Source organism: Mobula hypostoma, chromosome 6 (assembly GCF_963921235.1).
Source record: "Mobula hypostoma chromosome 6, sMobHyp1.1, whole genome shotgun sequence".
In the NCBI taxonomy this organism is placed as follows: Eukaryota; Metazoa; Chordata; class Chondrichthyes; order Myliobatiformes; family Myliobatidae; genus Mobula; species Mobula hypostoma.
The window spans coordinates 64,535,340-64,552,553 of record NC_086102.1 but is presented as its reverse complement, the minus strand read 5'-3'; the positions used below and the strand labels follow the sequence as shown (position 1 = coordinate 64,552,553).

At 41.5% G+C, this 17,214-nt stretch overlaps 1 long non-coding RNA gene across 1 annotated transcript; it reads left to right on the top strand.

Moving 5' to 3' along the window:
* The first annotated feature begins 3,129 nt into the window (after nt 1-3,129).
* Nucleotides 3,130-15,476, top strand: LOC134347558 (uncharacterized). Its single transcript, XR_010018192.1, has 4 exons — nt 3,130-3,174; nt 3,260-3,343; nt 6,620-6,674; nt 14,873-15,476. It is a non-coding gene; the product is annotated as an uncharacterized LOC134347558 (long non-coding RNA).
* Nucleotides 15,477-17,214: the final 1,738 nt, after the last annotated feature.

The window sequence follows — 17,214 nt, the reverse complement described above, 5'->3', positions numbered from 1 at the left end:
AAAATCAAATATTTTCAGGTCATAGAATAATGCAACTTGTAAACAAGCCCTTCGGCCCAATCTGATCATGGTGATCAGCAAGTCAATCCCATTCTCTCGCATTAGGACCATATCCTATTAAACCCTTCCTATCTATGTACTTATCCAAATGTTCCACTCTCTTCATGAAGAAGCTGCCCCTCAGGTTCCTTCTAAATCTTTCAGCTCTCACTTTAAACCTCTGCCCTTTGGGAAAAATACCATATGCTGTGCCACTCATGATTTTATATAACTCTATGAAAGTCACCCCTAAATCTCCAGTTTTCCAAGGAATAAAATCCTACCCTGGCCAACCACTTCTAAAACTTCAGGTCATCGACTCTTGGCAACATTCTCATAAATCTTCTCTGCATCCTTTCCAGCTTAATGATGTATTTCTAATAACAGGGCGTTCAAAACTGTACAGAATACTCCAAGTGCAGTGGACTGTATTGAAGTCTTGCACAATTGCAGCATAACGTCCCAGCTGCTGTACTCAATGCCCTAGCTGAAAGTCAGCATGGCTGAAGCCTTCTTACCACCCTATCTACCAGTGACACCACTTTGAGTGAACTATTTATCTCTGCTGTAGGGTGGTTTCCCATGCTTCTGCAAAATAAAAGGAAGCAGAAGCAATTTTTTTAAAATCAAGATTCCTTTAGCTGACTGTTACACAAATCAAACTTTGAATTAATGTTTGTAAGGGGCGGGGGGGATAATTCAAATTGCCTTTCACACATAATTTCAGTGGGCAGAATTATTTTGAGTTAGTGGTAGATCAAACATTGGATAAGACAGGAGTGTTTTTCAAATTCCCTATTTACTTGGTCTGAGATATCGATTAGGACTCGTGCTTTCTAGATGTAGTGCAGGAAAATGTTTATGTTCTCAACCAGCATGATTGCACTGAACACAGATTTCACTAAGTTAGAAATACTGTTGTAGTGTGCATGCATGGAAAGGAATAAGCCATCTTCTGCCTGTGATGTCACTTTGAGCAAAGTAAGCGTTCTGCATAATAATCTTAACTGTACAATTGTTCATATTTATTTTAAATGTATGCACACAGGCAAATAGACAGCGTAAAGAATGAACACTGTAATTAGATACTATGGTAGGACAGTGCTTTGTCCTTTATCAGATCACTAAGTTATGATGTTTTCAGATAGGGAAAGAGCTACCAGAACCAGGGAATTTAAATAGAAGGATTTACCAAAGTAGGTGCTTACTATGTCCTAGCCCCACGTCATGACCTATAGTGCTTTTATCTCACATCAAATTGACAAATGTTAGTTCCTAAAATGTAATAGTTCTTTTATACTGGAAAAAATGAGACTTTTATAAATGGGTGTGTCCTAAGTTAGCCCTTGAGAGCTGAAGTGATGGCCATCTCAATAAATGTGAAAGATCTGCTTCTGCTATTATGGGGTTTATGCTTCTAGTAGCTCTCAATACATCAAATGTGTATTAAGTGGCAACTATCCTCAAAGAAGTTGCTGTTGACCTCACCAGGATTAGGAAAAGGGAAGTCTGATCTGATCATTTTACTAATTACATACAGAAACCCCATTTTTCCAGGTAACATGGTCAACTTTAACAATGCAGGAAATGGCAATTTAGTCCATGGTATCATGTCACACTGGAAATAGGATCAATTCATTATTTATATAAAAAAGAAGAATCAAAGTAATGTCCTGTTTTGTCTGAGTAGAAGCTTCTAACCATTGTCACTGTTGAGAACAAGATTGCATTTAAAGCTGATGACAGTGTTCCCATTCTGTTAATGTTAGGCATTGACCATGCTGACAACTGAAGGGTCAGCGCACTTCTGATATGTAAAGGACTCTGGAAGTATGTGATTTTAAAGTGAGTGGTCACTGTTAGTGCCAAGCAAAGCTGCTCTGTGTAGAATAAAAGGTACAGAATCAAATGCAAGAATTATTCAGAACGAAGTGTGCAAAATCCTGAGTTTGGAGGACAAAACAAAGTGGCTGCATAGATACATTGATTGCATGGTTATCAATTAAATAGAGAAATATATGAAAAGTGGACCATTTATATCACTTGGCTGCAGATTTCTTTCCTCAGAGGAAGACCAAGGGAATCGCAGCAGAGAACCATCGCAAAGAAAGCCAAAGGCAGTACATCTGTGTCTAGCAATTCCTCAGTAGATTAGAGGCAAGGAGCAAAAGCGATGGCATTTCAGTTACAAGCAGCTTCTGAGAGGTAGCTTAATCAAGGTGTAAGCTGTTTCGACACAATATTATGCTTTATAACTCCAGGAATGTAATGAGTTCTGCTGACATTACTTGCAGTGCGTTCTTTAGATTCTGGTCAAACCTTTCCACCTAGCGATATGTAACTGAATGGTACGGTATAGATGTAATATGTCTTAGTCAATTCATCTTCAGAAATAACTGAAACTGTTCTGTAACAAACTGTGGTCCATTGTCACTAAGTGTTCTAGAACACAAATCCTTGAGAAGAGGCTTCTCAACATATCAACAGTGTACGAGGCCTCTGCCAGGGCAAAGCAGGCCATTGCCAGGGATGGAGAGATGCTGCTCTTAACATTTTCTGGATGTGTTGCCATCCTAAACAGTGCATGGCCAGCTGCTTGATCTGCTGATCTCTCCCAGGCCACCAGACAAAGCTTCAAGCCAGCACTTTCATTTTGACCATGCCTAGATGATTGGCATGTAGCTCCTCCAACACTTTAGTTCTCAACTTGGATGGTACAACTCTCAATCCCCACAATAGGCAACTCCTGCCAAGGGCAGGTTCATCCTGATGCGATAAAAATGGGGGAACTGGAATTTCTGCTGCATGTTCCAGCCATTTTGGGTGGCCATGTAGACCTAAAGCAGTGTGTGGTCTTTTCTGGTTTCCCTTTGGATCACCTCTGCTGTGACAGGGAGATTTGCATTAGGGAGAATATGTCAAGAGGAGAAAACTGCAAATTTTTCAAGTTATTTCCTTTTCCAAGGGTAAATGGGACAATCCATCCACATTTCCATGATTACTTGTCCTTATGAATTCAACCTTGTAATTGTGTCCTCCAATAAACAGAGCCCATTTCTCCATTTATGCTTCTGCTGTTGGTGGAGCTCCCTTTTGTGGACTGAAAATGGACACTAGTGGCTGATGATCAGTAATGTGAGTAAACTCTCTTCCAAACATTTTACACCACAAGCCAGACTCAAGGCCTCTCTGTCAACCAATGCTTACTTTTTCTTTGCAGCGGTATGGGAATGCGGTGCAAAGGCTATGGGGCATTCACTTCCATCACTCATAACCTGTGACATGACTGCACCTATACCATTAGGTAAGGCATCACAAGCAACACTGGACAGTTTGGATCATAATGTGTGGATAGAGAGTCTAACATCACCATTTCTTTTGTCTTTTGGAAAGCCATTACCATTTCTTCCTCATCTGTAGTAATGAGTTCAAGGGCTGGAGCACAGTAGGCAAGGTTGGCATGGACATTCTATAGTAATTGACAAATCCTAAAAAGGACTACAACTGTGACAAGTCCTTTGACCTTGGGGCATCCACCACTGCTTGAATTTTCTCAGCACACTTGTGTAATCCTTGAGTGTCAATGGTGTGACAACAGTAAGTGATGCCTGGATTAAAGAATTCACACTTGTTGCATCATGCTTTGAGCCCATAATTTTCTAATCTTTTATGATGTTGAGATTTTGGAGAGGTTCCTCATCAACCTCACTAATAACAATGATGTCATCCAAGTAACACTGAGAGCCTGGGCAGCCATGCAGCACTTGATCAATAGCTTTCTGCCAGAGTGCAGGTGCAGATGTTCCTCCAAAATAAGCCAATTATAGTGAGAAGCACTTTGGACTCTTCTTCCATCTTCATCTGCATGTAGGCCTCAGCTGTCCATTTTGCTGAAGTATTTCCCTCCAAAAAGGTTTGCAAAGATGTCTCCTCTAGTGGGTAGAGGGTATTGATTTACTTTCAGTATTGAGCTGATGGTGACCTTAAAATCAACACAGATCCTGACAGACCCATTTTTCTTGGCTACTGGGAGCGCTGGTGTTGTTGTTCAATGGCTCCACGCAAATTTGGAAAAAAATTCCTTCAGCCTCCATGTGATCTAGCTCATTGGATATTTTATCGCGAATGGCATAAGGAACTGGATAGGCTGTATAAAACTTGGGTGTGGCATTTTTATTTAATATATTTTACCCTTGTTATGTTTGAGGTTTCCAGTGCCATCCTTGAATACTGCTGTGGTATCATCCAGAACTTTTCTTAATTTGTTTTCAGTTGAAAGGGCCTGTATTGTGTCGGTGACCAGTGGTGTGCCTCAGGGATCTGTTCTATGACCCCTACTCTTTGTGATTTTTATAAATGACCTGGATGAGGAAGTGGAGGGATGGGTTAGTAAGTTTGCTGATGACACAAAGGTTGGGGGTATTGTGGATAGTGTTGAGGGCTGTCAGAGGTTACAGCGGGACATTGATAGGATGCAAATCTGGGCTGAGAAGTGGCAGATGGAGTTCAACCCAGATAAGTGTGAAGTGGTTCATTTTGGTAGGTCAAATATGATGGCAGAATATAGTATTAATGGTAAGACTCTTGGCAGTGTGGAGGATCAGAGGAATCTTGGGGTCCGAGTCCATAGGACGTTCAAAGCAGCTGCACAGGTTGACTCTGTGGTTAAGAAGGGATACGGTGTTTTGGCCTTTATCAATCATGGAATTGAATTTAGGAGCTGAGAGGTAATATTGCAGCTATATAGGACCCTGGTCAGATCTCACTTGGAGTACTTTGCTCAGTTCTGGTCGCCTCACTACAGGAAGAATGTGGAAACCATAGAAAGGGTGCAGAGGAGATTTACAAGGATGTTGCCTAGATTGGGGAGCATGCCTTATGAAAACAGGTTGAGTGAACTCAGCCTTTTCTTCTTGGAGCGATGGAGGATGAGAGGTGACCTGATAGAGTGTATAAGATGATGAGAGGCATTGATCGTGTGGATAATCAGAGGCTTTTTCCCAGGGCTGAAATGGCTGCCACAAGAGGGCATAAGTTTAAGGTGCTTGGGAGCAGGTACAGAGGAGATATCGGGGTAGGTTTTTTACACAGAGAGTGGTGAGTGCATGGAATGGGCTGCCGGCAATGGTGGTGGAGGCAGATACGTTAGGGTTTTTTAAGAGACTTTTGGATTGGTACATGAAGCTCAGAAAAATAGAGGGCCATGGGTAACCCTAGTAATTTCTAAGGTAGGGACATGTTCGGCCTGTATTGTGCTGTAGGTTTTCTATGTTTCTATGACGCTATTGCAGGGGATGTGGCATACAGATGGTGGATGTACCTCTAATTAAGTTATAGTTGTCTCAGACAATCACAGCCCCACATTGCTGGCCCTCCTGTTTTACCATATATAAGCCCAGTATGGCTTGTTGGTTGTTGTATTTCACTGTTACTAATGTCATTCCCACTGGAGATATCTTTTCTTCAATATAAATTCTTAGATGGATATCTGCAGGCTTCAGTTCAGTATCTTTGAAATGCCATTCAAACTCATTTTGAGAAATGACAAACAGCTGCTCCACTATCCAATTCCGTTTTAATTAATTTGCCATTCACTTCTGGTGTAAGCCATATTGCTTGTCTCTTGATAGTTTTTCACATTGTAAATCTTAAGGCTACACAGTCGTATGCCACTCTCATCATTATCAGATTTTTCATCAACAGCAAGCAGATTAGTGCTCTTTTTGAAGTTACAACTTGACTTTTTAGCTTTTTCTCTTCCCTGCACAGTTAATTTGTTTTTGTCTGCCTGACATGCCCTCTGTATGTGTCATACTTTTTGAATTTTCTGTAAATTTTGCCTTTAAATCTGCATTAGTTTGGCCATGTGCATTTCTGCTTCGATGTTGCAATTTTGTTCAAGCTCACTTTCATTCCTGACTGCAACTCAATTGCATCTATGGTTGCTATTTCCATTGATCCAGTGATTTCAACTTCTCTTTTAAATGTGAGTTATGCTTCAGGTAGGGGCCATGTTTGAATGATTTCTTGTAAGATTCCACAAACTAAACTATTTCTCAGTGCATCATTACGCCCATCACTGAACTGACAATGCTAAGACAATTTCTTCAGTTCAGCCACATAAGCTGAAATTGACTTCCCTTCCTTCGATTTGCTTATAAAACCTAATATGTTCTGCAATCAACAATAGTTTTGGTTCTAAATGTTTCTGCATTATCACAATATCAGCAAAGCTCATTTCAGCTGGTTTGGTTGGAGCAGTTAAACTTCTAAGCAAACTGTATGCTTTTCCACCTTTTATACTCAGCAAAACTGGCATTCAGCTATTCCATTTGCTTTAAAGTACTGTTTAATTTATTCAATGTACATTATCCAGTTATCTGCTGTGCAATCAAGTGTGTCTATCTTTCCAATATAGCCAGCTATTTCTGCTTTATTTAATTTATTATTATCACCTGGTACTCACTGTTTATGAACTCATGTGCATACTCATTGCTTGTTAATTTTGTCCTTTTTTATCATTTTTTAAAACTTGACTCTCTCTCTCTCTCTCTCTCTCTCTCCCCCCCCCCCTTTTTAGAAGAAACATGTGCTGTAGTTTTTAAAAACTTGAATGCTTCACTGTGCTTCAACAGGTAGGTGGTCATCTTGTGTTTATTTTAAATCTTCCTCCTCACCACTGTTCTGCTTTGTATCTTCAGAAACTAATCAAAAGAAAAACATGTGAGTTGGGGATACTTGTGTGCTTAGTTATTTTTCTTTAGTGAGGCATGCACACATGACTTGGTGGTGTAATTTTGTACGCCATTCACGTACTTCTTACATATAATGCATAACTGAGGAAACAGAGAGTCTGCAGAGAGACTTGGATAGATTGGGAGAATGGGCAAAGAAGTGGCAAATGTTGGAAAGTGTATGGTTATGCACTCTGGCAGAAGAAATAAACTGGCAGACTATTATTTAAATGGGGAGAGAATTCAAAGTTCTGAGATGCAATGGGACTTGGGAGTCCTCGTGCAGGATACCCTTAAGGTTAACCTCCAGGTTGAGTTGGTGGTGAAGAAGGCGAATGCAATGTTGGCATTCATTTCTAGAGGAATAGAGTATAGGAGCAGGGATGTGATATTGAGGCTCTATAAGGCACTGGTAAGACCTCACTTGGAGTACTGTGAGCAGTTCTGGTCTCCTTATTTAAGAAAGGATGTGCTGACGTTGGAGAGGGTTCAGAGAAGACTCACTAGAATGATTCTGGGAATGAGAGGGTTAACATATGAGGAATGTTTGTCCGCTCTTGGACTGTATTCCTTGGAGTTTAGAAGAATGAGGGGGGACCTCATAGAAACATTTTGAATATTGAAAGGCATGGACAGAGTGGATGTGGCAAAATTGTTTCCCATGGTGGGGGAGTCTAGTACGAGAGGGCATGACTTAAGGATTGAAAGGAACCCATTCAGAACAGAGATGCGCAGAAATTTTTTTAGCCAGAGGGTGGTGAATCTATGGAATTTGTTGCCATGCACGGCAGTGGAGGCCAAGTCATTGGGTGTATTTAAGGCAGAGACTGATAGGTATCTGAGTAGCCAGGGCATCAAAGGTTATGGTGAGAAGACAGGGGAGTGGGACTAAATGGGAGAATGGATCAGCTCATGATAAAATGGCGGAGCAGACTCGATGGGCCGAATGGCTGACTTCTGCTCCTTTGTCTTATGGTCTTATGGTCTTATAATGAATTATATGAACAAAGACTGCTTATTCAAATGATTTACTCTATTTACAATATTACTCAAATATCACTGAGATGTTAGATACAGTACAAACTTATTTCAGGAACTGTCTCTGTAAATAAGGAAGTCAACTAAATTCACATTTCAAAAGTGAACCGAGGCATGTAGACACCTCGAAACCATGTTATGACTGGAATTCTTCATTTTTAAATATTAGAATCTTAAAATAGGTTCAGATATATGCTTGTATAAGCAATCAAAAATGTATTATGTTAGGGAGTAAGTGTTGCACTGAAAACTGTATAATTAATTTCTGATGAATTTATTTTTGCTTTCAATAGTGTCTGGTGGTCTTTTAGCATGAAATACATCAATCAGCTTGGAGAGGGAGAGAGAGAGAGTGAGAGTCAGACAGACAGAGGGAAAAGAGAGACAGAGAATAAAAGAACGTGCAAAATAGGCTTAGAAGAGATTAGATTAGATTCAACTTTATTGTCATTGTGCCGAGTACAGATACAAAGCCAATGAAATGCACTCAGCATCTAACCAGAAATGCAAAGAACAGTGTCATTTGCAAAATAACTGCAAATAAAAAAAAGTGCTACAGCACACAAATATAAAAGTACTGAGACAGTACAATATGGGTGCAATACTGCTTAGCGCTGTAATGAGAGGTTCAGCAGGGTCACAGCCTCAGGGAAGAAGCTCTTCCTGTGCCTGCTGGTGAGGGAACAGAGGCTCCTGTAGCGCCTACTGGATAGGAGGAGAGTAAAAAGTTCATGGTTAGGGTGAGGTGCATCCCTGATAATGCTTTTTGCCCTGCCCAGGCAGCGTTTATGGTAGATGTTCTCAATGGTGGGCAATTGGGTGCTGATAATCCGCTGGACAGTTTTCACCACCCGCTGGAGTGCTTTGCGGTCCGATACAGGACAATTGCTATACCACACTGAGATGCAGTTGGTGAGTATGCTCTCAATGATACAATGGTAAAAGTCTGTCAGTATCCTGGGACAGAAGTGAGCTTTCTTCATGCTCCGCAGGAAATAAAGGCGCTATTGCGCCTTTTTGATCAGGATGGAGGAGTTCAGGGACCAGGTGAGATCCTCAGAAATGTGGACACCAAGGAATTTGAAGCTTGATACAGGCTCCACTACAGTTCCGTTGATGCAGTTGGGGACGTGAGTGTGACTCCTGGCATACCTGAAGTCCACAATGATCTTTTTGGTCTTCTAGGTGTTAACGGCCAGATTGTTGTCGGCACACCACGCAGCCAGGTGCTGGATCTCGTCCCTGTAGGCCGTCTCGTCATCCCCTCTGATCAGACCAACCACCGTGGTGTCGTCTGCAAACTTGATTATGGAGTTAGAACCATGTACAGGAATGCAGTCACAGGTGAAAAGGGAGTGCAGAAGAGGGCTCAGCACACAGCCTTGAGGCACGCCGGTGTTCAGGGTGAGAATAGAAGAGGAGAGGTTGTCTAACTTAACTGATTGGGGTCTGTTAGTCAGAAAATCCAAGGTCCAATTGCAGAGGGATACGCTGGTACCAAGCTGATACCAAAAGATTACAGCCAAAATGAAAATTAGCAAGAAACAAATACAGGGCTGTGCCGAGACATGTGCAGTCCTTCATTCCTACATTGTGAACATACTATATGTTTGAGTCCATAAGACAAAGGAGCAGATTTGAGCTATCGCGTCTGCTCCCCTGTTTGATAATGGCTGATTTATTTTCCCTTGTTAGTACAGTTAAGCCTTAAGCAGACTCTTCTTGGTATGATTATTTGGGGCAGTAGGGTTGAAGATTTAGTGGCAACATGGCTCTGCTTGCCATGTCTTGTGCATACCCCTGAAAACAGTAACACTAGGCAGTGAAAACATGAGATGAAGAGAAAGATCGAAGGTGAAGGAAAATCTTAAGATAAACAAAGAGTTTAGGGATCAGGTGCTGGAGAAAGAGCTTCAGGAAAACAACAAAACAATAGACTAACTATGAAAACTTAAATTTAGTGGCGAGACTGCCGAACAGATCCTGACCTGGATCTGCACCATACCCTCCAAATATCCAGACCTGCCTCTCGATTTTTTTGCACTACCTTACTTTCCATTTTCTATTTATAATTTATAATTTAAATTTTTAATATTTACTATCAATTTGTACTCCAGGGAGCAGGAAGCACAGAATCAAATATCACTGTGATGATTGTACGTTCTAGTATCAATTGTTTGGCGACAATGAAGTATAAAGTATAAAGTTTAACTAGGTACCAGACTATTAGACGGTATCATGCACCTCATATATTGTTGATCTTCAGACTGATGTTTTTGAGGTTCAGATTGTGAATGATCAACATCCGATGTGTCCTCCAGAATATAATAAAACTATAACTTCCCTTTGCTTATTGTTTGTCCACCACACCACAGAGATGAAACTGAGTAAATGAAACAATCATCAGCAGGAAACACCTGCAGACTATTTCTAACAGTCTCTGTTTCAGGGTGTAGAATGACAGAGATAGCTGAGGGGAAAAAAATGGGTCCTTGACTTTTCTTGTTGAGAAATAGAATAATCAACTGGCTAAACACACATAATGGATGAGTAAATTATTAGACGGTTATTTTCAGGCAGCCCCTGGAGATTGAGAATGATATGCTTCCACTGGGGAGCAGAAGTCAACTGTGAGTGATTTATTTTAATGTGGGATATGTGTTGTACATGAGCTACCACACCCAGGTCTTGATGCAATGGTAAAGAGGTACAAGACAATTGGAGACCATGCTTTACTGCACAATGTGCCCATAAACACACATACACCTCTCCAAGTACACACAGACATAATCTGACCATGAACTCAGACAGACAGACACACACACACACACTCTTTCTTCCTTAGCTTTACTCCTTCACCACTCATTTTGACCTGATGCCTTCCTTCATTTTCCCTACCTCCAAAACCTTTCCCCTCCTTGCTTCCTTTGGTCTCCTCATTTAGACCATAAGATATTGGAGCAGAATTTGGCCATTTGGCCCATCGTGTCTGCTCCACCATTTCATCACATGGCTGATCCATTTTCCATCTCATCTCAATCTCCTGCCTTCTCTGTGTATCCCTTCATGCCCTAACCAATCAAGAATCTATCAACCTCTGCCTTAAGTAAACATAAAGACTTGGACTGAACAGCTGCCTGTGGCATGAATTCCACAGATTCACCACTCGCTGGCTAAAGAAATTCCTCCTCATCTCCATCCTGAAAAGGATGCCCCTTTATTCTGAGGCTGTGTCCTCTGGTCCTATACCCTCCCACCAAAGGAAACATCCTCTCCACATCCACTCTACTGAGGCCTTTCAAGATTTGATAGGCTTCAATGAGGTCACCCCTCATTCTTCAGAATTCCAGTGAATACAGGCCCAGAGCCATCAAATGCTCTTCAAATGACGCCGTTCAATCCTGAAATAATCTTTGTGAACCTCCTTTGAACCCTCTCCAGTGTCAGCACGTACTTTCTTAGATAAGGTGCCCAGAACTGCTCACAATACTCTAAGTGAGGTCTCACCACTGCTTTATAAAGCCCTAACATTACATCCTCGCTTTTATATTCTAGTCCTCTAGAAATGAGTGCTAATATCGCATTTGCCTTTCTCACCACTGACACAACTTGCAAATTAACTTTTAGGGAATCCTGCACAAGGACTCCCAAGTCCCTTTGCATCTCAGATTTTTTAATCTTCCATTTTGAAAATAGTCTACCCTTTTATTTCTTCTACCAAAGTGCATGGCCATACACTTCCTGACACTGTATTCTACTTCTTTGCCCATTCTCTTAATCTTTCTAAGTCCCCTGTTGCCTATTTCTTCAAAACTGATGAAGACGGATGAAGACTTACTTCTTTGCTTCCTGTCCCTCTCATTGCTTCACTTTGCCCATCCCCCTTTTGATTCTCACAAAGCTTCGTAATCCCTGCTATCCACAATCGCCAACATATCACCACACAACTGCAGTGAGTAGGGCTGCTCACTGACTATTGTGGATCAAGGTCCTTTAAGGAGAGGTCCTTTGCCTGCTCCATGTTGTGTCCTGCTCATATTCCTGAGGCCCAAGCAGCAGTTTCTTCAATTTATGGTCTTTCCTGTTGTGGAATCATGATCAAGTGAGCATTGTACACATGGAATTTTCATAACTATAAGCAGTATGGGTGTCAGTACCTCCAGTTGAACTCTGTCTTTTTGTGTGTTTTCCCCCTAGCTGTCAGTCTGTGGTTTTGTATTGCCATGTGCTCCTGTCCCCGCTCCTGCTCTGCTCTGGCCCCTGTATTACTGAGTACTCCATCTCTCATCTGCTTCTCATTATTACCTGTATTGCTGCCCCCTGTGTCTCATTGTGCTCCACCTAACATCTGCCGCTCTGTTTATTGCTCAGTGTATTTCAGTCCTGTGTTTTCACCTGTTTGTTGGCAGATTGTGCCAGTGTTTCCTGAGCTTTTCCAGCATCCGTATCTGTACTCTTTGTCTGGATGTTTTGATTTCTGCCTGAACTTTGACGTCGACTTTGTTTGCACTTCGGGATTTGTTACTCAATTAATATCACTGTGTACACAGTACTGGGTCTGTGATTGGATCCCTGTTCCAGTGTCCTGACAATGGGAGACAGAGGCTCAGATTCAGATTTAGGTTGAGAAATGTAGAAGCTGTGTGGGTGACAAGGCTTTAAGGGGTAGCAGTTGCATAGGGCTTTGCTGATCACTTTCTGGTCAACAAGATAATGGATGTAAATAGAGATTTCATTAATAAAAGTATAAGAACTTAAGAAATAGGAGCAGGTGTAAACATGAGAGATTTTACCGATGCTGGAAACACATGCAAGAAGAACTCAGCAGGTCAGGCAGCACCTGTGGAAACGAATAAACAGTCGATGTTGCAGTCCAAGACCCTTCATATGGCATGTTAGGAATTAGTGTAGTCAATATAGCTATAAGAGTCAACAAGTTCATAAAAGATATCAGTAGACTGTTTGTCTTCAAAGATGGAGACAGACAGATTGAGAAAAAGTGTCAGATATGGACGTACTCCTTCCCCTCTTTCACTTTCTTATTCTGGCTTCTTCCCCTTTCCTTTGCAGTACTGATGAAGGGTCTTGATCTGAAGCATCAACTGTTTATACCTTTCCATAGATGGGGCAGGAGTAAGCTATCTTTAACTTTGAATTTCCTCCACCATTCATCCAGGTTATGGGTAATCTTCTCACTCAGTACCATTTTCTAGCACTATCCCTATATCCCTTGATGTCTTAATACCAAGAAATGCATGGATTTATTTAGAATAATCATTACTGAGCCTCCACAGCAATCTGTGGTGTGGAATTCCAGAGGTTCCACTGACATTTCACTTGCCCTCCAGAGATAATAAGTAGGATAAAACTTGCTATTATCCCCTCCTCAGAAACAATTCCACAACCTACAGAACCTTGGAAAATTACAACCACATCCACTACCTCTAATTACACCTCTCTCAAGACTCTGGGATGTATATAAGCAGGTACTTCTCATCTATAATGATAGGACACCTTAAAAGCAACAGCAGGATGAAACACTCAGCATGGCTTTATAAAAGGGAAAGCAGCTGTGACTAAACCACTGTATTTCTTTGAGAATGTGGTATATTTGGACTTTGGAAGTAATGTGCTGACACGGGTTCAAGTTCAAGTTTAATTATGAATAAAACCGTACATGAATACCCAAGAATACAGCCGAAAGAAATAGTATTATTTTGGGGCTAAGGTGCAAAATACAGTACCAACAGTCATACACAGCATAAGGCAATTATATGATAGTAAACACAAATAAGATATCAATGAAACACAGACATACAAAAAAAATAGTCCAAGGCCCCGAGTCCATGAACGTTGCAGCAGTCTGCAGTTGAACACCATATGGTTTGTCTTCTGCTGAGCAATCACTGGGGACAGCACCGACTCCAGCGAGGGTGTCATGCTACACAGCCCCCGGCACTTGGGTAGAGCACGCCAACTCTAACGCCTCTCTCCTGGGTGGCTGTAAACAGGCAACACCGTGGCTTGAGGCCACACAGCTTCCTTGCCTTCCACCCCTGCCATCCACCAACAAGTCAGTGAACTGAACTTGCAGCATTCCATATTAACAATGCCCAGCAGGATCTATTGATCACAAGAAAAGCGATTAAGACAATCACCTCCTGTTAGACTGCACACTGCCTTCGTGCAACGACTCCTCCGATGCCTCTCTGACGCCGGCAGCAGCACCATCCAGCCAAGTCCAGCTCCTTCAGTTTCTCTGCCAATGAGCAATTCACCGATGGGGTAGACCTACGGTACTTTAAGTCCTTAATGTCCAGTAACGTCTTGTGATCATAAAAAATATTTTAAATAGACATTAACACCTTTGGTTGGCCCCGTAGAAGCCTCTGTATCTGAGTGCGCCGCCATCTTATCAGAAAAGTAAGAATTGGAATCAGTTACTGGATAGAAAGCTGAAAGCTTGACTAAACTGATCCTTCTCACGTTGACCAACCCTGAACATGATTTTCACAAATATTTAGTTCTTAAGTCGCACATTCTCATTAGGCCCTCAATTACAGAGCACAAGTATGTAAATACAGAATTAGTTTTTCTCTGTTGTATAGCTGGTGTTTGCCATGTTCCTCTTTCCTGTAGATGATATAATATTTTAAATCTAAATTATCACTCTTCAAACAACATTAATAATGATAATTTCTGCAATTGATTTTGTAATGGTAAAAACAATGTGAATGGTCAGAACTGCATGCATTTTCCTTTCCTCAAAGTATAGGCAATATCAGGGAATATGCAAAGATTGCAGCACTACAACACACGGACATCTCACCCATTCATAGCCAATGGATAATTAGGAACAATTCAAGTACATACCTTTCAAAAATTGTTCTATAGTAACAATACAGCAGAACTACCGCTTTTCAAATGAATGACTCCCCGATTTCCATGTCCACGTCTGAATTTTATCAATTTCTTATTTGAAATGTGAGATACTGCATTTGAAGTTACCCTCAACATTACCCCCTATTTCCATCTTTAATATCTTTATTTTTCCCTTTCAGGGTTCTTTTGAAGATCCTGACCTGGAGTTACACGCAGACTTCAGTTCTTTACGGGTATGGGACCCGTTCTTGGGGTTTCAGGACCGGCCGTTGTTGTTCGGCACACCAAGGGTTTGGCCTGAGAGTCCAGCTCGAATTCAAAAGCCTAAGATCTCAGGGCTCTGGAGACGGGAGGATCGAGGGTCGGTGTCATGGCAGGGGACTTGTGTGTTGTTGGGGAGGCCGGAGAATCTTTCGCTGTGGGCCTGAAGACCCGAGATCTTTGCGATCTTCAGGCACAGAGCTGGTAAAAAGTGACAAAACCGTCTTTTTAACATCGTAAACCAGCGGGTTGTTGTTATGTCTCCCGTTCGCTGTGAAAACGGGGGACACCTCCCTCTCTCTCTATTAGGGAGAGAGAGAACCTGTGGTTTGTCAAATGCTGGATGAAATGTGATGGTTTTTGGGGTAAATGCATGGTCTATGTCTTTGCTATCGCCTAGCTCATGCTTGTGCTCGGTAGCGGGTGCACTTTTTCTTTGCTGGGGGAGGGGGGATCGCTGCTTGCTGCCGCTTACGCGCGGGAGTGGGGAGAGGGAGGACTTTGGGGTTCTCACATGTAACTGCCGTTCATTCTTTGGGGCACTTATCTGTTTTCGTGGATATTTGCGAAGGAAAAGCATTTCAGGGTGTATATTGTATACATTTCTCTGACATTAAATTGAACTTTTGAACCTTTGAACAATGGAAATGCTGAAATGTTCAAGTGATTTTAAGGACTATTTGTAATTTTTATTCAATGCCAACTATTCCTCTAACTAATGTGGTGTTTATATCTGCTCGCTGGCTTTCAAACATTGGGTAATGAGAGTTTATTCGAAGCATCAGTACATTTTCATTTAATAACTCATGAGATCACAGTTCAAAACCACTGATAGAAATCGAGATACACATAAGGCAATCTTATTAAAACAAGAATAGAGAGGCTCAAAGTGAAGGTCAAAGGACTGTGTAGATTGAGGAAGACCCACTGAGTATAGCAGATACTTGCATCTTTTAAAACTTGTGAGTCCAGAAGAACATTCAGTTTCACACAAGGAAGCGACTGCACAGAATCTGGTGAGCAATTAGGAACAAGAATCTAGAAAGTTATGAGGGCAACTTATTTTGGCCCTTTCTTTCAAAACAAAAGCATACATTCCCCCTGCATTCGTCTTTTATACACTGTCTGCCTTTACCTAAATTCCATCAGAACTGCCTTACAGGTGGAAATGACAATAAACTAGACTGGTCTAAGAACACTGAGGCTGTCTACAAGAAGGATCAGAGCCGTCTCTATTTCCTGAGGAGACTGAGGTCCTTTAACAGCTGCCGGACGATGCTGAGAATGTTCTACGAGTCTGTGGTGGCCAGTGCGATCATGTTTGCTGTTGTGTGCTGGGGCAGCAGGCTGAGGGTAGCAGACACCAACAGAATCAACAAACTCATTCGTAAGGCTAGTGATGTTGTGGGGATGGAACTGGACTCTCTCACGGTGGTGTCTGAAAAGAGGATGCTGTCTAAGTTGCATTCCATCTTGGTCAATGTCTCCCATCCACTACATAATGTACTGGGTGGGCACAGGAGTACATTCAGCCAGAGACTCATTCCACCGAGATGCAGTACAGAGCGTTGTCATTCCTGCCTGTGGCCATCAAACTTTACAACTCCTCCCTTGGAGGGTCAGACACCCTGAGCCTATAGGCTGGTCCTGGACTTATTTCATAATTTACTGGCATAATTTACATATTACTATTTATCTATTTATGGTTCTTTTACTATTTATTATTTATGGTGCAACTGTAACGAAAACCAATTTCCCCCGGGATCAATAAAGTATGACTATGACTATGACTATGAAATGACTTATCATGACAACACCTCCAGATCAACTAAAGGGAGTATAACATACATACTGCCTTCAATAATTCTCTAAAGCATTATAAACATAAGTGGGCTTTAAATAAACACATATTTATGAGTGCTCATGGTGTACAGATGGCTTGTCAGTAATGTGAAAAAAACTCAAATTACATTTATTATCAAAATATCTATACTTCATAGAACCTTGAGATTTGTCTTCTTATGGGAAGCTACCAAACAAAGAAACCCAGTAGAACCCACTAAAACAAAAGAAGACCATTAAACACCCAACGTGCAGAGAGAAAAAAAGAAAGAAAAAATATGCAAACAATAAAAGTAAGCAAATAGCATTCAAAACTGAAGTTCACAAAAGTGAGTTGACACTGTGATAATTGCAGGCTGCGCCACAATTTGGTGCAGAGATGAATAAACCTTGCAGTGTAATGGGTTGAAGTTCAGCG